Raw genomic sequence first — 23,316 nt, forward strand, 5'->3', positions numbered from 1 at the left:
TTACACAGAGAAACCTTGTCAAAAAAAAAAAAAAAAAAAAAAAAAAAAAAAAAAAATTTTTTAAAAGGGGACCTTTATAGCTTGTTACTGGTTTGCCCTCAAAAGGTGTAGTATATAGAGACCTTATCTCCAGTATGACAGTATTGAAGGGTGGTAGGATTTTAAGAAACAAGGTATCAGGTGAGGTAATAAAGTCACAGTCACCTTGGAGGGGATTAATGTAACTCCTGAAGAACAAAGTTAGTTCAGGATGTGGGGAGATGGGAGGCTGCTACATATCAAAAGCACACACATATTCAGCCTCCATTGCTTATCAAGTTTCTGTTTGTACTTGTCCATCATATTAGACAAAGCCAGATACTGAAAAGTTACCGAAACATGAGCTAAATAAAAGAAAATTTCTTTATAAAGTATTTAGACACTGGTATTTAGTTATAACAACACAAAACAGTTGAAGACAGGAAAGTTATGCTGCATTATCTGGATGCGTCCTAAATGAAGTCAGACAGACATCCACAAAAAACCCATATGTGTATGTAAATTAGTGACACAAAGGAAGATGTGAAAAAAAAAGCATAGAAGAATGTAATGCAAAGGTGGAGCAAAGAGATTTGAAGATGCTGTTCTTAAAAATTGGGGTGCCAAAGCCAGGTGTGGTGGTACACAACTTTAATCCTAGCACTCCAGAGGCAAAAGCGGATAGATCTCTGTGAGTTCCAGGCCAGCCTGGTCTACAAAATGAGTCCAGGACCGTCAGGATCACAACAGAAACCCTGTCTCGAAAAACAAAACAACAACAACAAAAATGGGGGCATCCACCAGAGGCTGGAAGAAACAAGTAATGGGTTTGTTCTTAGAGACTCAGAAAGAAGCAGAGCACCTTGTGAACACCTTGGTTTCACCCCAAGGTGATATTTATTTTGGATTTCTTCCCTCTAGAGACAATGATAGATTAAATTCCTGCTGTCTACTCCTTCCAGTTTGTAGTTCTTTGTCATGCAATTCCCAGAAAATTAACACAAGACTTTCTGAGCCTATTTAGCACAATGGTTTCTGCATATTTTAAGCATCAAAACCAACCACTTTCCCCTTCTAGAGACATCTAGTTAACATAAAGGAAGATGGTTAGAAAGAAGGCCAGGATCCTCACCCATTAGGAACTATCTCCATGGTGGCTCCTGAAGCACCTCCCAGAACCTTCTGCTAACATAATGTAAAAACTCATCTAGCTGCAACCACCTGCATTGTATAGATGAGAGTTGGAACTCAGGTGGGGCGGGGCAATTAGGTGAAGTCCTTCTGCCTGAGTGGACGCTTGACTCAGCCTCATTTCAGATCCCAAACAAACAACTAAGAATATATTGGTGACTCTAGATGATTTTTTTAAGCATTTTTTTCCTATTTTGAACAAAGACTGCCAAGTATGGATGTGGCAAAGCTCATATGAAATATTTGCTCATGAGAGTGCAGACCTTGAGCAGGTTATTAAAGCATCTTTAGAGATGAGGCCTCAGCACTTCATTCCTTGCCACCCCCTTACCCCCACTCTTATGGTTATATCCAGGAGACTAAGAGTTCAAATGCAGGTGAGGAATGAAGAGCAAAACCCAGCAGCTATTGGTTTACCCTAAAACATGAATCCTCAAGGGAATAAAGAAGAGTCTAGACAAGAATACAGTAGAATGCCACAATCAGATTTTCCCTTGTTAGATTTAAAAGTTTTGAAGGTCAGTTCTACCAAGAGGCCTTTGTGGTGGATAAAGAAAAGGTTACAATAAAATATTACTCCCCTTTTCCCTCTGGCCTTGATACTAACAGACAAAACATTAAAAATCAGATTCTCTTTCCTCCCCAAGCATAGTCAACATAGGATGGCATTTTCAAAGGGAACTTCACAAGGAACCATGAGAACCGATGGGAAATTAAACAAATAAGATCAAAGCCCTCTCCCCAGGGTCAGAGTACTGGACCATTTCCCAAAGTGATTCTAAATTCAGGGAGATGTGTATGCCTATTTTTAGGACTACTGGCTTCTTTATATTTTGTCTCTGCTACTTTGCTAACTAATATTGAAAGATGTATGGCAAGATGGGAGTAGTGGCTCATGCTAAGTAATCATAGTACTCAAGAGGTTGAGTCAAGACAAGCATGGACTACAGAGAGACTCTGTCTCAAAACCAAAGAGAAGGGGAGAGAGGGGAGAGGGAAGGAGAAAAGGAAGGAAAAGGGAGGAAAGAGAGAGCACAATCAAGTGGGATTGTATCTGGAGAAAGGGGGTGAGGAAATGTTTTGAAAATGAACAAAATGAGTAGGCTTGGTGGTTTACTCCTGTAATCCCAAGCACTTGAGAGATAGAAGCAGGAGAAACAGGAGTTCAGGGTCATCCTCAACTACATAGTGAGTTTGAGACCATCCCGGGTTTCACGAAACTAAACTAAACAAATAACAACAACAAAACCAAGAAACAAACATGATGTGAAAACACACACACACACACACACACACACACACACACACACACACCACACATACACAGCTTCACATTTTGTTTGAGCACATATTCAATTGGCTACCACTGAGGGGAGCAAAATTAGAGTAGAAAAGAGTGAGTACAAAGAACTAGATAGATCCAGCTAGAAAGTGATCTCACAGTTAAATAGAATTGGCACTGTCAAGAGAAGAGTGTGCATTACTTTGTTTTCTCTACAACAAACAGAAGAGTGAAGTGTTCAAGGATCGTTTCTAAGCATTCCAAAACACTATCCATTAGCTGCAGACCTTGTTAGCAGTCAGTATGCTTTACATTCCATTTTAGCTTGAGAAAAGAACCTTGTGGGCTCTAGAGTGAGGAGTGCACATCTCTTTTAATTAATTAATTAAATTAATAATTAATTAATTAATTCGCTTTCCACACTGATCACAGCCCCCTTACCTCTCCTCTCAGCCTCCTACCATCTCACATACCCCTCACCCATTCTCCTCTCTCCTTCTCTTCAGAGAAGTGGGGGGTCCCCCATGGGTGTCGACCCACTCTGGCATATTAAGTCTCTACAGAACTAGGTGCATCTTCTCCCACTGAGGCCAGACAAAGCAGCCCAGTTAGGAAAAAGTGATCCAAAAGCGGCCATCAGAGTCTCTGATGCTATCACATTAGGGCCATCACATCTCTTTTAGCAATGCTAAGGAACAAAAGAGTCACACACACACACACACACACATTAATGCCATTTGCTGTGACTGACAGTTCTTTCTCTTCTGCTGTTCCTTCCTAAAAGCATTGAGTGGATTCCATCATTTGTTGTTCTCTCTGTCTCTCTCTGCATCTGTCTGTCTGTCTCTCTCCGTGTGTGTGTGTGTGTGTGTGTGTGTGTAGTGAACACCATGCTTGCTTTGTGAGAGAATGAAACCCAGGGTCTTGTGCATACTAGGCAAGGAACAGCTGGAGAAGATGTCCAGTTTCTTATGGGACACTTTTCTACTCAGCTGTGTGTTAATTGCCTCTTCCATTGGACACATGTAACCACTCAATTACTTCTTTTCTCCAGTGGCCAGCACTTGGATTGCCTTAGTGTTTTTTTTTTAATATTTTTAATTTATTATATATATATGCTCTATCTTCATGTACACCTACTTGCAAGAAGAGAGCATGAGATCTCAATATAGATGGTTATGGGCCACTATGTGGTTGCTGGGAATTGAACTCAGGACTTCTGGAAGAGCAGCCAAGTGCTCTTAACTGCTAAGCCATCTCTCCAGCCCTCAATTGCCTTTGTTATACAAGTACTGTGTGATTGGGATTCCGACCTAGAGCCCTGTAATAGACTGGATGCTGGTGGTCAAAGCCATCATATCCCTAGAACCTGAAAGTGTTATCTTGTGTGGAAAGGGGTTTTTGCAAGCATGATCAGTATAATGGGTATAAGCTTGGGGAAATTGTCCTTGACTGTCAGGATGGGATGCAGTCCCAAGTTTAGTGAGTGGCCTGTGACTGATATAACAAAGTGCCTCAGAAACAACACGAAAAAACACAGCCTAACTTCACAACTCCAGAGGCTGGAAGTTTGAGATCAAGTTGTATAAGCATGGCCATGCTTCCTTTGGAGGGTCTGGGGGCATATACTTCCCTACTACTTCCATATTAGAATAGGCCCAGGTGTGCTTGATTTGTAGCAGAATAACTCCAAACTCTTCCTCTTTCAACACTTCTTTTTGTGGTGCTGGGATTGAACCCAGTGCTCTACACATGGTAGGTCAGCATTCTACCACTGATCTCTGTCCCCATATGCCAAATAACTCCATGTTCACATGGCTTTCTCTGTGTCTCTATGAGCACTTTCCTACTTCCAAGACTACCAGCTCTTGGGTTAAGAGCCCATTTTAACTCTAACTATTGATATCAGCAAAGACTGTTCCTTTTCTTGGGTTCTGTGTGAATGTAATTAAAGGGCAGATCAGAGAATTAGTTGAAAATCCTGGCCTTGAAGATAAGGGTGATATAGCCACAAATTTTTGGCAGTCACCAGAATCTGGCAGAGACAAGAAATTCATTGTCTCCTGGAGCCTCCCGGAGGAGCCAGGTCTTGCTGCCACTTGGTATCAGCTTAAGCATCCTCATTATTTTTTTGGACTTCCAGCTTCCAGTCCAGAACTTTGAGATAATACATTTGTTTATGTTTTAGTATTACAGTTGTCATCATTATTAATGTTGCTATAGCCCAGGCTGGCCTCAAGCTCATAATCCTCTTGTTTAAGCCTTCTGAATGCAAAGACTACAGGTGTCCATCACCACATTCAGCTGAGTTATGCTCATTAAAGCCACTAAGATGGTGGCAGTTGTTCTGTTAGCCCTTTTGTGATCCAATGGGAAAAATATATATATCAGGGTATACCCAGGACTAGACCAGGCAGGGCAGTGTGGTCATGAACCCTAGATCTAGTTAAATACCATCTGGTGACTTTTCACAGCAGCTGCCACCAGTCACACACAGTGGTTCCTCCTTCTTATGCCAGCCAAGGCTTGGCATCAGGCAGCTGATTATTGCCAATCTGACATGTACAAATCCTGTCTCTTTGTTTTCATTTGTATCTCTCAAGAATCTGGAATGCGAGCCTTTCCTCCGTATTCACTCGATAGCCTTTTGGGTGTCTCCGTCTGGTAATTGCCTATTCACATGCTTTGCTCATTTTCCTCTTGGGTCTTTTTCTTGTTGGTTTGCAGAATTTTCTTGTGTATTTTTTTTCCCAATTAGTCCCTTGTTGGTTTTAAATAGCAAATATCTGCTCTCCATCTGTCATCTGTCTCTTAACTCTATCTGCAATGTCCTTAATGGAAGGAAATCCTTAATTTTGTAGTTATCCAGTCTACCTAATTCAAATCTGCCAGTAGGGTAGGCTGGGCAGGGACCCTGGGCAAGCAGAGTGAGTGCTGCTGTGCCTGTGATGGCAATAGTGTGTACAAACTGTACATATATACCATCAGGCTGTGCAGGGAGCATGCATCTCTGACTGAGTGTCAACCTCACCTTGAGTCCCTTGTCTACACTGCTCCTCAGTTCTCCCTGTTAATTTGAGAAGTTCAGTACCAAGGTATTCAGCCTTCAGTGTACACTAAAATCACCCTGAGGAGAGAACTTGTGAAAACCAAGATTCCTAGGGCTGGCAGTGTAGCTTGGTTGATAAAAGTACTTGCCTAGCATGCACAAGGCCCTGGCTTCAACTCTCAGCATTGCTTAAAACAGATGTGGTGGTTCATCCCTATAATCTTAGCACTCCGGAAATAAAAACAGAAAAATCAAGAGTTTAAGTTCCTCCTTGGCTACATAGTGGTTCTGAGACCAGCCTGGGATACATGAGATGCAGTCTCAACAAACAAATAAAAAATAAAACAGAACAGAAAGACAGATTCCTGGGTACCTGTTGCATGACAAAACTTTTACTGGAACGACACAACATACAAATCTAATCACCCCAGATAGGGAGCTCACACCAGACCAAATTGTGAATAACATTAAAGTCCAACTTGGTGAACCATAAGTTTTTGGGGGTTACTAATGGGTATGTGGGATGGGAATTATTGACAAAAGCAGAAACTACTCAAAGACATCTGTATCACCAAAACCCACCGCAACTTTCTTACAAAAGCAGGGAAACTGGAGCACACTGCACAGTCTTCAGGCAGCTCAGCAGTTTGGAGGATGTCCTCTCCAGGTGACTCAGTAGGTCTAAACCTCTTCCAGATAGCTCAGCTGTTTTTTGCTTCTTCCACGTATATGGTCTGACCTCAGAGTCTACTTTGCAGCTTGACCTTCTCTTCCTTCTGAGTAGGACTCTTTGTGTTTATTGCTTACACTAGCAGGGAGAGGCCTAGTGAATCTGACCAGTTTCAGGGACTTCCTGAAGCTATTTTGGGTTGTTTACTTTCTGGCTGAAGGAGCATCTTGCAGGATGGAATGTTGCACAGCAGTGCTTGAAATTTGGCACTGGTAAGCCTGGACCTCTTCCTGAAGACCTTGCTCAGGGTCTTCTGTCTCATCTAGTATTTTAAAAAGCACAACCCTTGGAAGATTCCCAAAAGTCTGAAGGTAGAAAATCTCTACCAGGAATGAGTATAATCCAAGTATTGGAACCAGTGGGGGGTTTCTTTCCAGAAAGAGGCCTCAGATCTCAAAAACAAAAGAAAAAAAACCTGTGTGTGTTAGGGGAAGGAGGGATAGTGTCTCATTGTGTAGTGCTGGCTGCCTTGGACCTTGATATGTGGACCCCGTTGGCCTTGAACTCACCCTGATCCTCTGGTCTGCCGTTGCCCCTGCTAGGATTAAAAGTGTCTGACACTATGTCCAGCAGATAGTCTAAGACCCCATCTCAGCTATATATACATTTAATTTCTGACCTGTACTTTGTCTTTTCTATAGAATTATAACATGGTTATAGGAAAGGTGGGAAGAAGAACTTTTTTCTTTCTCCATTTCTGGTGTAAATCATAAATCAATTCATTTTCCTTTATCAGTTTCTGTCCTTTGGTTTTCTGTTGAGAAAGCTGTGGACAGCGGTTCTCACATTTCCATAACAGTCCTTCATTTGACAAAGGGAAATAACATCTTCTGGCCTGTGGCACAGAATAAAAGGAGATGATCCCTTGTCTCAGCTAGAGGACGTGAGAGGAGGGTGAGAGAGGGAAAACAGAAAAGGTATTGTAAGAAAAGGATGCCGCTATCTGGGGGAAAGAAGGAAGGAGGGAATAAGGAGAGACACTGAGAGAGGGAAGAAGCTCCAAGAGGCTTTAGGTCACTGGGTTCCATCCTCATCATCTCTAAATTAAATGAAACACAGTAGAAGGGAGGAACAGAGGTGAGAAGGATGCTGGGAGATGATGCACAAGAGAAGAGAAAATGATAGGGTACAGCAGAAGGAGGGGAGGAGAGGAGAGGAAAACAAGAACAGCCTCCTCTGAGCTACAAGTTCTCCTAGACTGTTCAAGGTGAGAGCAAAACAGAATATGGCTGGAGCACCTCTGGTGGGCCAGCTTTCACAAGTGGCTGAGGTTTTATTTAAATGAGGTAGAGAGCAGATGAAAAGAGTAGGTAGGAAAGGGTAAAAAGCTTGCTGGGAAGGAACCAGTATAATGGGTAGCCTGCCTTGTTTTCAGAGCACAACACCTCTCTCCCTGTTGCCTGGCTGTTCCTCTAACATTCTCTTGGGTCCTTCGCTCTGTACTTTAAGGCTTACTTTTGGCTCTGGGAACCCCATCTTCCCAGTATCTTGTGAAACAGCAAACAAGCTGACAAAATTGACAGGACATTCAGAGATTTAATGCCTGGGTGGCCCCCACCATGCCAAGGCAACCTTCTCCTACTGCTAACAACAGAATATGTACCTACTCAGAGCCTGCTGCTCGTAGGGTTGCAGAGTGGAGTCAAGCATACATAGGCCTCACCAGCAGAGCTGAAGGCTTGGCACTTGGCCACTGCCGAAGGGCTTTTTTAGGACTTTACCCTTGCTCTGGATCCTTCTGAGGACCTTGCATCACATAGTGGAAGGCAGGCCAAGATGGGGTAGGAAGACATGGCCTAGAGTGACCCTTAAACGACTTGAACAGCCTGGCTGTCTAACACCTACCAGCTACTACCATCATTGAGCTTACAGGGTCTCTTGCAAATGGAGTCTTTGAAGCCTTAAAACAGGTTTCATTCATTCATTCATTCATTCATTCATTCATTCACCTCAGTGCTTCCACTTTCCCATATTTCCCTAATTCCTGTTTTCTCTCTTCCCCAGTTCACTTCTTCACTTCTTCACAGCTGTCAGGCCAGCAGTGTCTTGGGCCTTTAGCATAGGTTCCAAACCTCCAGCAACGAGGGAAAGCCCTTCCTCTCCTCTGCCAGTGTAGGAAGTAATTCAAATTATGACATGAAGGTCTTCTTTATATTTCCCAAGGACCCTCCCACCATCACAATTTTCTGTACCACACTGGTTTTCTTTCTTCTCCAATTCCTCCTCCCGCCCCATACCTCAAGTGCTGGCCACTACAAAACCAACCATCTTCAGTTGAGGATACTATTAATGAGGCTGCTAGCCAATCTCTTCTCCTGGGGCACACAATGTCTCCCAGAGTTCAGGTTTCTCTCATCCTTTTCTGGATTCTCTTCCTGGACCCCCTCCCCCGTCCAATACATCCTCTTTGGTCTGCTTCTTACAAGCATTAGAGAGCCTAAGTGAGAGGGGAAATTTGTACCTCTTATGTGATCATGGGAAAACTTCTAGTTTCTTTGAAACTTCACCATTGACTTGCCCTAGTACACACTCAGCTAAGTATAAACCCCAAAGCAGTAAACTGAGACTCTGGGATCACACACCTAAACAAAGCTTGCAATTAATTTCATTGTAGTACTACTTAGAAACAACATTGTAGAACTAAGTAGAACACCCAGATGCCATGCTGTGTATACCTGAAAACCCAGAACTAGGGAATGCTGAGACAAGAGGATTGCTGCATGCTTGAAGCCAGCCTACTCTATGAAGTGAGTTCCATGCTAGCCAAGACTAGAATGAGACCCTGCCCATAAAACAAACATTAGGGTTGGTATGATGTCCCAGTGAATAAAGACTTCTGCCAGTGAGTAAAGCTTGATGATCTGAGTGTGATCCCTACAATGCACATGGATGATGAAAAGAAAAAAACTGTGGCACAACCTATATGCACACCCAAGCACATACACACACACACACACACACACACACACACACACACACAGAGAGAGAGAGAGAGAGAGAGAGAGAGAGAATAAATACAATGTAATAAAAAATAGACATAATAGTCCGTATATCAACCAGGTGCAGAAGTACATGCACATAATCTCAGAACCAGGGTGGTAGAGAAGGAACAATCAGAAGATTAAAGCCAAGACTGCTATGTGGCACATTTGAGGCCAGCCTGGGGTCTAAGAGACCCTGTCTAAAAATGACATAAAACAACAAAACCCAAAGCCCAAATCCATAAAAAGTTTCTGATTCACAGATGAATTGATAAGTAATCTGTGACCTATTCATATGGATCATTATTCAGCCACATTAATGTTATAATGTTCCATGTGATAGCATGGATGAGCCTTAAAACATGATGGCAAATAGAAGTGGGAAACAAAAAGACACTTTGCATGATTCTATTTCTGTGAAATATCTAGAAGATGCACATTCATAGAGATGGAGAATGCACCAGTTGTTGCCAGGGTTGGTGAAGATGACAAGGGGAAGTGACTACTTAATGAGAGGCATTAAAGCTGATGGACAAATTCTGCAACTGGGCATAAGGTGATGGTGGCACACACTGTAGATGGAATAAATATCACTGAATTACACACTTTAAAATGGCTAAAATAAAAATGTTTGTGTTGTGTGTATTTTACTACCAAGGAAGACACAAATATCCTCATTCCCTTTGGCCTTGGTTCTTTTCTTGCACTACATGGCATAAGCCTGCAACACCATAGGTACCTAATGCATCCTGGGCCAACAAGTGAATGGAATCTGTTGTGAAGTTGTTTTCTGTTTCCTCCTAATTACAGGATTCCTTCTGGTCTGAAGGCTGGAGGCACAAAAGACTCAGGAAGCTAAGGAAACTTAGAAGACACAGGAAGTCCATGAAAGTTACTCTTAGTAAATCATACCCCTGAGGCTGCATGGTCAGTAAACAATTGTGGGGAAGTAGACTATTCAGTGGAAATCCTGCTTGAAAAGTCTCAGGGATCCACTTTTTTTTTTTTTTTTTTTTTTTTTTTTGTGAGCTGTCACCCATGCTAGATTGGTATTTTCAGCTATGTAGCTGCCTGTGAATCAGTCATGCACTTCTAAGTAACCCATAACCCATGCTATTATAAGTAACTCCAGTAACTCAAATTAGACTTGGGTGGAATCATCTTTGGTTTGTCTTCATGGCCCTATCTGAAATAAGCAGACGTTTGTTTGCCTCTCTCACTGCTGGTGTGTGAGATGGGAAAAGCAAAGCCTGGCTCACCTCATGGGGTTTCATCTCTTGTTAAGGCTCTTCTGATGACCGGTGGGCATCTTGGCAGGTATAAAAGGTTGGAGTCTGTGATCTGCCTGCTCAGAGGAGACTTAGTCCTAATGACTACATGCAAAGAAGTTACAGAACCAATATGCAACCAAGGAAAGGCCCTGGCACCAGATAATGGGCACTCTGGGAACACTGCTGGGAAGAGGTGGAGGGGAAATCATAAGCTCTTAACATGTAAGTGGCTTCATAGTGCCTGGGGCTTTCAGCCATCCAAAAGCTGACATAGGAGCAGCCTGTACTATTCCATCCTCCGCTGGCAAGAGGGCAGCAGCTAAACCTTGCCTGTGCTTTGCAAAGTCCCTACAGATCAACTAGGAATAGACACACTTGTGGGCAAGGTGGAAGTGGGGTGGTGGTGGTTGTGGCAGTTGTGGCAGAGGCCTGAAGAGAAGCAGGCCTCGGCAGGACCAGAGGCCAAAGTTCAATCTTGGAGTAGAGGAGCTACCCTGAAGTTTTTAGAACATTCTTGTCTTCTGTAAGATGGGACAGGCAGAGGGAAAATAAATGAAAAAAAAAAGACACATTCCAAGAGATGCCAAGAACAAGTCTGTCCACCATTTTGTAAAGCTGTCTGACAGCTGCCATATTTCTTCTATTGCAGATTTGTGTACCAGCCCCAGAAGAAAAAGCCTTGCTCTAGGATTTGGGGATCTAGCCTCTACAGAAAGGCCTTCCTCATCTCTGCACCAGGAGAGAGTGACATGGCTTCCAGTGGTTTACAATACATGTTTGGTGGGAGCAGAAGGCAGGACAATAGCAGATCATAGCTGCCGTGTATGCTCAGGGTGGCCTCTGCCACCACATGCAATACCCAGGGCAGCAGGAGTGCTTTGAAGGGATGTGGCTAAAATGTCAAGGCCACTTGAATGGCAGCCAGAGGAGACCACTGGGTAGTAGAGATTCTGCAGGCCTGGCACAGATATAAATTCCACCATTAGAAACATTCCTTGCACTGGGTGTTACCCTCCTTTTCTCTCTCCTTAAGGTTGTAACAGCATCTACAACAATGCTTGCCATCTGTATAATATTAGACATTCTCCTTCACATAGTAATTATACCAGTGCTTGGAGACAAGCAGGGCAAGGATAGTGAATCTGATTTAATCATGGCAGAAATTAAGGTTCAGAAAGGGCTCTAAAAGCCCAGCTACCTCAGTACTCTTTGACATTGGATTAATCTGTCTATCCTTACAACCCGTAACCAATTTTTTAATATCATCTTTCTTTTTGGACAAGTAAATAGCTCTACTGGTGGGTACTTGAGTGATGTGGGAAGTTGATAATAGCTCCCTAAGATTTACAGGTCTAAATCCCTGCAACCTGTTATGAATGTTACTTTACATATGAAAAGAGATTTTGTAGATGGTGTTAAATTCACAGTTGTGAAGTTGTCCTGGTATCCAGGTGGGCTGTAAATGCAATTACATTTACCTTCATAAAAGGGAGATTTCAGCACATACACAAAAGTGGAGGCTGTGAAGACAAAGGCAGAGACTGGGTGGGATGTTGTAGCTACCAGCAGCTGGGAGGGATGAGGAAAGAGCATGTCCTCTTGAGCTTCCAGAGGAAATGTCCTTTCATACCTTGATTTAGAACTTATGGTCTCAGAACTGAGACAGAATAAATTTTTGCCATTTAAGACACTAAGTTTGCAGTAATTTGTAACATCAGCTGCAAGAACAAGGTCCAGGTTCTCCCTTTGAGGAGTGTCCAGGACATTAAATTGATAAATTCCACAACAGACATGTAAGTGACTGATTGGATAAATGTGTTTCCTTCTGTCTGAGAGAAAACCACATTTCCTGCCACCAGGCAGTGGGAAATAGAGGCTTGGTCAAAGGTGTACATATTTTTAAAACACTCTCTGAGCGTTAAGGAAAATAATTTCCTCCTAGTCTTTCAATCTAGGGACCTTCTCTCTCTCTGCATGGCTTTAGGTCTCTGCCCAGACCTGGGGATCTGTCAGATTATGATGATGACCACATGCAGCTGGCCTGGATGACTGGTCATAGCAGACAGAGGAGAGACTGGTAGCTTGAATAAGTGAGTGGGAGATGTTGAAGGTGTGCATCACAGTGGATGTGCATGTGTACATGTGTTAGTCTGTATGGATATACATGGGTTTGTGTGTGAATAGATATGAACATGTGAATGACAGAAGGTAATGAGCATTGTGCATGTGAGGGCTTCTGTATGTGAGTGCTCACATATGGAGGTGGTCATGAGAGGGAAGACACATGTGACACTGTTGGAAGCACATGAGCTTGTGGGATCAGGGTAGGTATGATGGAGCATAAGTGTAGCATCAGAGGCTGCAGGTGAGTTGGGCCTGTGCTGCAGAGAAGAATGTAAAGGGACAGGGCTGTCTGACATCTGATTTAAGGAGGAGACTGCTCCTAGCTATGGACAAAGTGTGTCCCTGCAAAACTATGGGTCCATGGGTTTGGTGCATCTACCTTGTTCAGCCACCTGGCCCTGGAAGACAAAAGCAGCTGAAATTGGGACTGGGCCTGCTACCTTACCTTGCATCCCCTGTGCTACCTGCCCAGGGCCTCTCATTGGAGGCCTGCCAGGCAATGCAAGAAGAACTGATTTGCCACTTATGATTTCTGGCCTCAAGAAGGCACAGTGTGAATTTGTCCTGCCAGCCAGGCCAGTCTTGGCTGTTCTTGTGGCTTAGCATCTGCTTGTGAGCCAGCTTGCCTACAGATTAATGAATTCACTGTCCCAAGTCAGCTAAGTGTGTTATGAGATAGCTTTTTGAGGTAGCAACCAATAATTGCTGACTGTAAACAGTCTGTAAAGCCCACACTCACTGAAAGGTGGATTCATCCAAGGTACCTTGTTGTTGAAGAATCTGTCCTTTGGGCTATGTCTTGGCAGGAACTCTCCTTTACTCCAGAAGGCCTGGGTTGAGACAGAGACAGGGCTCTCTGAATGCTTCTGATCAGCAGTCTGCCAAGGAATACTGTCATGATTAACCATAGTTATCAACTTGACTGAACCGAAATCAACTCAGAGATATGCTTTTAGGTGGATTGATGAGGGTCTTTCCAGAAAGGATCTATTGCAGTAGAAAGATTCCTCTCTCAGAAGGAGAATCTCCTTCCTGAGGTGGCCCAGATAGTCAGAGGTCTGAGGGGAAAGCAGGATTACTTTTGCTTGCCTGTCTTTGACTTCTTCCTGGTGAGTGCATCTGTTCTGCTGCTGTGGCTGCAACAGCCATCTTTTGCTAACATAGGAACCCGGTTTCTTCAGGCTTCCAACGTGGGTTGAAGAGGGGTGGCTCTGTAAGAATCCTCCATGCACCATACTGGATCTGCTGAGGCCTTCACCCTCTAGAACTGGGCAGCTGCCTGGTTCTCAGTCTCTCCAGTATGAAGACAGACATTGGTGCACTACCCAGTCTGTATTAAGCAAGGCAATCTAATAAAGTCCTTTGGTAATATATACTCACACTATCAGTTCTCTTCCTTTAGAGCAGTGTTCTTAATCTGTGCCTCACAACCCCTTGGGGGTTGAATGACCCTTTCATAAGGGTCGCTTAAGACCATTGGAAACGCAGATATTTAGGATTCATAAAAGTAGCAAAATAAGACTTATAAAGTAGCAATGAAAATAATTTCATGGTTGGGGGTCACCACAACATGAGAAACTGTATTAAAGGGTCACAGTATTGGAAGGTTAAGAACTACTACTGACCTAGATAACCCTGACTAATAAAAGCGTTATCAGCAATTATTGATTCCAAGGTACTGTAGGGGTGCCCTTTTAGGAAAACAGGGACATTTTCCATAGTTTGAGTGATGTACAAGTAAGGTTTGAGGTTGGATTAACATGTGACTAATCAGGAACACTGGACTCCCCAAAGTCTCCTGCCAAGGGGGGAGGGGAGAAAAGAAAGAAATACGTAACAATAATAAAATTAGAGTATTAGATAGTAGAAAAGATGTAAATATGAACAATAAAAATAATGCTTTCAAAGTCTAAAAAAGAGTTTCCTGCCAATCCAGATCATCTGCCTTGGGGGAAAGGGTATTTAATGACTGCTTGTAGAACACAATGGCTTCAGTTTGTGGATGGTTAGACAAGTACATGAGACAGATTGACCTTCCAGGTAGCCCAAATATTCTTTTGAAATTTAAAGACAATGATTACTCTAGAAATTAAAAAAGACCTGTGTTGGTAAAATGTTCTTGTGAAATGTATACAATTTACCCTTGTTCATTCGAATGCTGATTTCTTTACCCCACTATCTGGTTTCAATCCGGACATTGCACTGTGATGCTTATTCTAAGCATTACCTATCTCAAGTTTGTGTAAATGTGCTACATTTGTTCTCTGTATTGCCAATAAAAACAACCAGCAATGGAAAGAATAGAATGGGACAACCTGGTCCAGAAGGGAAGAGAAAAAAAGCAGGTGGGAGGAGAAATCCAAGAGGAGAGGACCAAGAAACATCAGGAAAAATGAACTGGATCTAAGATATGACTAAAAAGCAAATATAATATGGGAAATCTGAATGAGATAAAACTATATGGGCTTAGAGGTTGAAGAGGAAGGAATTATTGCCCAGCATTATGCTCTAGGTTAGTTAAATAAATCCTGTGTGGTGATTTGGGTATACAGCTGGTTTAGGAATAACCACTCTTTAGCTAAAAGATATACTAATATTAAATATTAATAATCATCAACAGACCTGGTTGAGCTCCTGCTTAGAGGGTCACAGGCCAGACTTCTACAAGGAGCCCACTTAACTAGATTAAGGAACCATTTTCCAGGTAGTCTGGGTTTTTGCTTCCCTCCTCTGTTCCTTTTCCCATTGCCCAGGATCTTCTGTTTCTTCCCTGTCCACTATACCATTACCAAGTCCTTGGGTCTTGGCCTTAGGGACTACATTCTCTCTCCCCTTCCTGTGGCCTTGATGGGTTGCCCCTATAGACTGTCTGTCTCTCCTGCATTTTTTTTATCCCCATCTGCCTGGTACAGGCATCTCCCTGAGGTTTCACTGTTACCTTAGATCAAAAGAATACCTGGTTTCCTTTTCTTCCCTCTCCCTGTTGTTGATTCCCAGGTTCAATATTTATATCATGAAAAATACCAGGCCTTTCTATCTATAATTCTCATTTCATGACTTTAACTATCCCTGAGGTCTGTCCACTCCTCCACCTATACTAGGTTCCCACTCCTGCCTCTGGGAACAACAGTTTTCTAATTAGATTCAGCCTCTACCATCATCCTTCCTACATCCCACCTGAACTGTCACTCAGCTGCCAGAGTCTCTAATGAAAATGTAAATGGAGATTGGAGAGATGGCTCAGAGGTTAAGGGATCCGAGTACTTGCTCTGTGGTCTGTGGGTATCAAGCATGCAAGTGGTACACAAGACACACAGGCAGTCAAGATACACACATAAAATCAAATGCAAACAACAGTGTCTTAGTTACTTGTCTATTGTTGTGATACAGCACAATGACTAAGGCAACTTATAAAAGGAGAGATTTTACTTGACGTACAGTTCCAGAGGAATAAAAATCCATAATGGCAGAGACATATGGCAGCATGGCAGCAGGCATAGATGAGAGCTCTCATCACAAACCTTAAGCAGAAAGCAATCTGGGAATGGGGCCATGGTTTTGAAGCCTCAAAGCCTGCCCCCAGTAACATACTTCCCTCAGCAAGGCCATACCTCCTAAATCTACCCAAACAGCACCACCAACTGGGAACCAAATAATCAAATGCCTGAAACTTGGAGATCATCTTGTTCAAACCACAGTGGTCCCATGCTTTGATGTAGATGAGTTGGTGGAATGTTTGCCTAGCATGCATGCAGGAAGCCCTGGTTTCCATTTCCAGTACCTTAGTAAGCAGGTATAGTGGTAAATGTCAGTGATTCCAGCACTTGGGAGGATAAGAAGTTAAAAGCCATCCTTGACTACATAGTTGGACACCAGCCTGGGCTACCTGAGGCATTGTCTCAATCAAAAAGAAAATGCAACTGCAGCTCCCATCCTCCAAAGCTCTAGTCACAGGGATTAAATTCATACTTAGTCTACTCCTCTAAGATCTACCCATCTCCTTACTGTCAGCAACATCCCCTAGGTCTCTGTGAACCCACTTTAAAAAACATGAGCCCAGATAGGTATTGTGGTGTACCCTGTAACACTAGCACTTAGGACATAGAGGCAAGAAGATCAGGAGTTTGGCCATGTGGAGAGTTCTAGGTCAAACTGGACAACTTTTACAAAACAGCAAAGAGACACTGACTTTTCAGCCTGTGCTGGGAGAGGAAACAGAGTTCCTGTCTGTCAAGTATACCACTCTCTACCACCTTCATCTAAAGTTCTAGCCACACACATACAGCTCTGTACCTGGGCACAGAAGAGGCACAACCCTTTTCCCAGCCACTCCCTTTCAGGGTAGACAAAAAAGCTGGCCAAGATCTCCCAGGTTGGTGTTGGGTTGGTGTCAGGTTCAGGCAGGCTGGCTGGCATAGTCAGCATTCAACAGTGCCAGGGAAGGATGCTTCAGCAGGTATAGTTGGCAGGCTCAGCAGGGCCATAGCTTAGCCAGCCTTTGTAATCAGGAGATTAGAACCATACTTAAGAATGGAGTGAAAAAGTAAGTACAAGGTGCATTAGATGAGATGAACCAGGTTTCTCACGGTGGGACAAAGGAAATGCATGCAAGTATGGAAAGGTGCAATGAAAAACACTCTGGATCCAACCAGCAGGAACAAACTTGTGTGAGTCCCTGGCTTTAGGGTGTTGGCTGTTTCTTTGCTGTGTCCACATGGAAAGGGCAGTGGTAATTTCCAGAACTAAGACTGCTAGTCCCATTTGTGGGGGTTCCACACTCATGAGCTAATAACCTTCCAGCTACCCCATCACTGTGGTGAGCATTTTGTTTCTCAATAACCTGGGCCACTTAGGTTCTTTTCCAGTCAACTCTGAGAAGGAGATAGAGCTGAGAAAGCTTCTCTCTTCTTTTAGATAAGCTATGGTAAAATACTCTCTTCTTGGAAAACAAAAATAAACCCAGTTCTATAGCATTGGCATCAATGTTCATCAGATAGAGAAACTTTCTTCTATAAATCGCTCCTAAGATGTTCCTTAGGAGACATCAAACACAAGAAAATGGAAGGTGATTTTACAAAATAACCAGAATAACTAAAATAAAATAACTCTTCCATATTATCAGGGTCCAACCTATTGACAACAGTGCCACCTGTGATCCAAACACTCTGAGAAAGAATAATTAAGAATTACAGCCTGGGATACATAATGAAACTATGTCTTAAAACCAAACAGCAAGCAAACTATAAAGGTCATGCAAAACAAAGAAAGACTGAGAAACTGTTCTACATTGGGTGACAACTGCTTACAGTATATGGTTTAAGATTGGAATCAGAAGAAGAAAAGGAAATGGGAAAGACAGTTGTTGTTAGGTGTATATCTTACTCAGTGTTCTGTTGCTGTGAAGAGACACCATGACCAAGGTAACTCTTATAAAAGAAAGCTTACAGTTTTAGAGTTTTGGTCCATTATCATTATGGTGCAGACACTGCAGCACACAGGCAGACATGGAGCTGGAGAAGTAGTTGAGAGTTCTACATCTGGATCTTCAGGCAGCAGGAAGAGAGTGACACTGGGTCTGGCTTGAGCATTTGAAACCTCAAAGCAACCCCCCCCTCCACCAGTGAAACACTTCTTCCAACAAGGGCATACCTACTACAAGGCCATACCTCCTAATCCCTCTCAAGTAGTGCCATACCCTTATAATTAAGCATTCAAATATATGAGTTCATGGTGTCATTCTTATTCAAACCACCACAGTGCATTAGTTAACATTTTTTGTTGCCAGGATGAATACAGTGACCAAAAGCTATTTTGTTAAAAGAAAGAGTTTATTTTGGTCTAGAATTGCAGAGGAGAAGCCCATAATTTCAGGGAATGCATTGCACAATGTGGCAGGAGCAGAAAGCTGGTTACATTTCATCAGCACAGAGGAAACAGATAGAAACAGAAGAGAGAAGAGAAAGCATAAACACTGAACATAGGATGAGACTATAAACTCTCAGATCCCACACCCAGTGATGTCATTCCTCCATTGAAGCTGTATCTCCTGAAGGTTCCTTAATCTCTCCATACAGGTCCACCAACTGGGAACCAAGTATTCAAGAACATGAGTCTATGAAGGGTATTTTTCAGCCAGCCACCACAGTGGGCTCAGTTGTTCTAGCTAGTGGTAGAGCACTTTCCTAACAGGCATGAGGCCCTGGTGTAGTAGTTGTTTTCTCAAGGTTGGACATGAGCATTACCATCTATAAGGAGAATGGCTGTGATCTCAGGAGGGCAGGCTTATTAACATTCACCTATGGCAGGAGAAGATGCTCATTAGGCACATGGAAATCTTCCAGAGGCTTTTCTCTACCTGGAGGTTATATAAAAGATATAAACCATTGCTGCAGTAGGACTTTTAGTTGCTTGGGGGAAATTCCTGATGTTGTAGCTGTCTTTGAGTTATCAATGTTCTTGTGTATGATCCTAATAAATTCCATCCACAAATCTGGGTTTGGATCAAATCTTTCCTTTGGAATGTCCTTCCTAAATAAGGTAAATAGACATTTCTTTCAATTTCCTCTGGAGAAGTCATAGAACATTGATAATCTGTCCCCAACATTGAAAACCAATAAAAGCATTGAAGAAAAAATAGGCAGACTGACAGATGATTGATATAGATAGATAGATAGATAGATAGATAGATAGATAGAAAAAAGATATTACTCTGTATTAATAAAACAATGAGAAATGATAGGCAAGGTTTACCTCCAGCCTTCACACAGTAGTGTGAACATGCTCATGTACCAGAACACACAATACAATATGTACAAAGTTGACGACAAAGGTTTTTTTTTTTATTGTTTGCATTTTGTTTTTGCTACAAAAGATAGTAATTGATTGTGGACGCTCGGCAATGTGTCCAGATTCTTCTTGACTCCCTTAAAGTTATCTATCTCCTATTCCCTAGTGGACTCATTCATGGTAGAAGAGACTCAGTAAGGGTGTTACGGTTAGCACTTAGAAATGGCAATATTACCCTGCTTTAGTTGGGTGGGTACAACACAATTACTTGTAAGGGTGAGGAAGGTGAGAGCCAGAGAAACTATGACAGAAACAGACGTGAAGGGTCATAAGAACAGACTCAGGGTTGTAGCCAGTCTGTAGGAGATAGAAGAGGCAAGGGAAGGGATTCTCTTGTGAGACCCATTTGGGATGTATGACCCTTAGAACTGTGAGAGAGTCAATTTGTGTTGTTCTAAGGCCACTTAAATTTGGATAATCTGTTACAAGTCATAGGAAATCAGTATATATCTTATCTCTAATACTGTGGAGAACGTATGGCCTAATTTGTGTACTTTTTACATCTTGTCCCCTCATACCTGGAAGAGACTTGCCAACTGACTTCTCATGTTCAGGAAACATTTGTTTGAGTTTGTTTATTCAGAGAGAGGGGCACTGGGTGTAGAAGGGTAGGTCACATGTGAGTCCTCTCAAGTAGCTTTGCTGTGTGTCAGAGTCATACATAGGAAAAGAATACCAGATGAAGCATTGTCCAGCCAAGAAGCATCTTCAGCCCCGCTCTCCTCTCCTGGCTTCTAACAATGGGGCCCAGATGTTGATTCTAGACTTACAGGGTCCCAGAGATCTTCCGCTGTGATCTTTGCCTTAACCTCCCTTTGAAGGCAAGGACACTCACACAATGGTAGAATCAAAAGGCCTCCAAGGTGAGAGCCACTGGTTTAGTCTCAACCTCTTTCTTTCTCAAGAAGTAAGAGAAGGCCCCAAAAGGAAAAAGAGTTGGCTAAGATCTCAGTGATAGAGCTGGACTGAGAATCCAGGTGAGCTTCCAGTTGCCACCCAATCAAATGAGTAGGAAGAAGACATTTTGTGTCCTTGATAATATCAGAAAGTGAGAAGTGCACGGTTGAAACAGTGTGTGTGGCAATGGAAGTGTCCTGAATGTTTATGGATAATAAACACCTGAATAAATAAAAATCTAAATGATTATGGTGGTATTTACTCAACTCCAGAAATTTCCTCACAACTACTCAGTGTTATGTATGACTATAATTTATACATTATCCTTCTGTAAATCTGCACAAAAGGCTTTAATAACATCTCTTTGGAAATTTGTATTTATCCATGAAAAACTACTAAAAGTAAAGCTTGCATTAGTGTGTTTTTGTTTTTTTTTTTTTTTTTGTCTAGGGCTGGGGAGTAGTAGCTCAGCAGTAGGGCACTTATTTAGCATGCACAGTGCCCAGGGCTCCATACCTAGCACTGGCAAAGATCATTTTGTCCAATGAGAAACAGATTTTTCAAAGGCAGAGAAAGTGGGTAGCCCACCAAGGACTCCCTGTAAGCAGAGACTGTTCTATAAGCACACAGCTAAGTGTATTTGTCTATGTCCCTTTGCTCCAAGGTGTTCACACTAGGGAGGTACGGTAGCAATAAACATCTGAAAAGTCAGGAATACCAGGGACTAGCAGGAGAAACAGAACAGGTACCAGGGACTCCATTGTACAGAGCTGAAAAGCACTCAGTGTCAGCTACCATGAGAGCCCCCACCCCCAGCTGCCTTGGCAGCCCTGTGGCTGGGCCTTCCCCTGCCTCCTCCCTCTACCCTTCCTTCCACTCAATCTATTACCTTCTGTTTACAGCCTCTTCAAACAGTTTTCCTTGGCTTGATGCCAAGCCAATTTGAATTAATTTTCCAAGCATGACCCTGTGAGTCACTATATTAAATGCCTTCCAGATAGTTCTCATTGCTGCATACACACGGCGTGTTTGGCCAGCCATCTGTAATCACAATGAGGTGCCTAGCTCAATGGAGGGGCACCCAGCACCAGCAGCACCAGTCTCTCAGATGGTGCTGGGGCAGGCCAGGCTGTCTCGTGGCCCACAGACGTTCTAGGTTTTCTCTGGTGAGTGAAAGAGACAATTCAGCTATAAAAGGATCCACAATGCCTTTTTTGAAAAGCAGCTATATTGACATCTATTACACATACTATATACACATATTATTTAAGGTGTAAAATGTACTATGTTTTTAAAAAAGTATATTCACAGGTAGGTGCAATAATCACCAGTCAGTTGTGAAACATTTTTGTCACCCCTAAAAAAACCTTAGTACACTTTAAGCTATTGTTCTCATGCGGCCCCTCCCCCAGCCTCTGGTAACTGCTGATCTACTAGTCTATAGGATTCCCTGGTGTGGATGTTATTTGAATGTGATCATATGAAGAATAGATTTTTTTGGTCAGCATACCCAAAGGAAAACCGACAAAGGGCTGGAGCCCTTTGGAGCCCTTTCAGGAGGGGTGGCAGATCCCTCCATATTGAGAGGAGGGTAGCCAGAAAAGGAAAAACATGAAAGAAATCAGTCCCATGAGCCCTGGCCTCTTCCTAATCTGAAGGCTGAGAGTCTTGTGCCCTCGAAGACCTGCCCTCCTTTGCCTTTGCTGTGTCTCCCTGGACTATTGTCCCCAAAGGATGAGAGAAGGAGTCCTCCTGTTTCCTTGTCATGAGGAGGCTACAGGGAGTTTTGTCTGTTGATGGGAACAGGAGAAGTTCACAGCTGCCTTGGACAGTAGGTGGCCTGTTTTTTGAAGAGCCATTCTTCCAGCACACAGAATCCATTTTTGAATGGTGCCTGCTGCCTCCTGTCAGTCTACTTCCTTGTCTTCTTGAAGTGAGTTGGCATTTTTCCCATCTGTGGGAGGCTTGCAGACAACGTTTAGCAGCCTCCCTACAGAGGCGTAACTGGACTCTGAGCAATTCAGAAAAACAAAGCTTCTCAAGGTTGCAGATTTAGAGGTTATCTGGCCTAAATATGAATGGGCAGCAGACCAGCCCACAGCAGCTCCACCAAGGACTCTTTCAAGCTTTGATTGTCCTACAATGCCTTGTCCCTCTGCCCCTCTCCAAGACCCTGCTGCTGTTGGGGCTGTAGCTCAGAGGTAAAGCACTTTCATAGAATGCTCAAGGCCTGATTTCCATTCTCAGCAGTGAGAGAGGGCAACAGGGAAAACTGTCCTTACCTAGAGAAGAAACTGCTTTCCTAAAACAAACTGTTCGTCCTCCTAATTTTACTGCTCAGACCTCAGGGAAAATGTCTCTCCTTAACAGTGAATCCTGAAGAAATTTGACAACCAGTGTTACTCCATCTTGAGCCCTGTTTAGCTAAGAATAACAGCCAAATCCCAGCTAGAATTACTTTAGGACATGCTCACTCTATCTTATCTATCATCTATCTCTTTATATCTATCCTCATATCTGACTATCTATCTATTATCTATCTATGTACCCACCATCTATCTGTCACCTATCTAACAGAAATTAGTTCCTGCGGTTCTGGAAGCTCAGAAGTTTCTTGATCTCTCTGTGTGCCTGGCAGAGCCCAAAGGCTCCAGTGCCTGAGACATGGATGTCTCACATCTGCAGAAGAAGGAATGTCTTAGCTTAAGCACAAGAAGAAGGAAGATTCCTTTATCTTTCAGTTCTTAAATGTTTATACTTCTCTTTTGTTGAAAAGATATTTTAACCCTGCCCAGTGTCACACACCTGTAATCCCATCACTCAGAGAGGCAGAGGCAGGTGGATCTCTGTGAGTTCAAGGCCATAGAATGAGTTCAGGACAGCCAAGGCTATACAGAGAAACCCTTGGTCAAACAAACAAACAAACA

This window comes from Psammomys obesus, unplaced genomic scaffold (genome assembly GCF_907164565.1).
Source record: "Psammomys obesus unplaced genomic scaffold, mPsaObe1.curated_primary_1811, whole genome shotgun sequence".
Taxonomy (NCBI): Eukaryota; Metazoa; Chordata; class Mammalia; order Rodentia; family Muridae; genus Psammomys; species Psammomys obesus.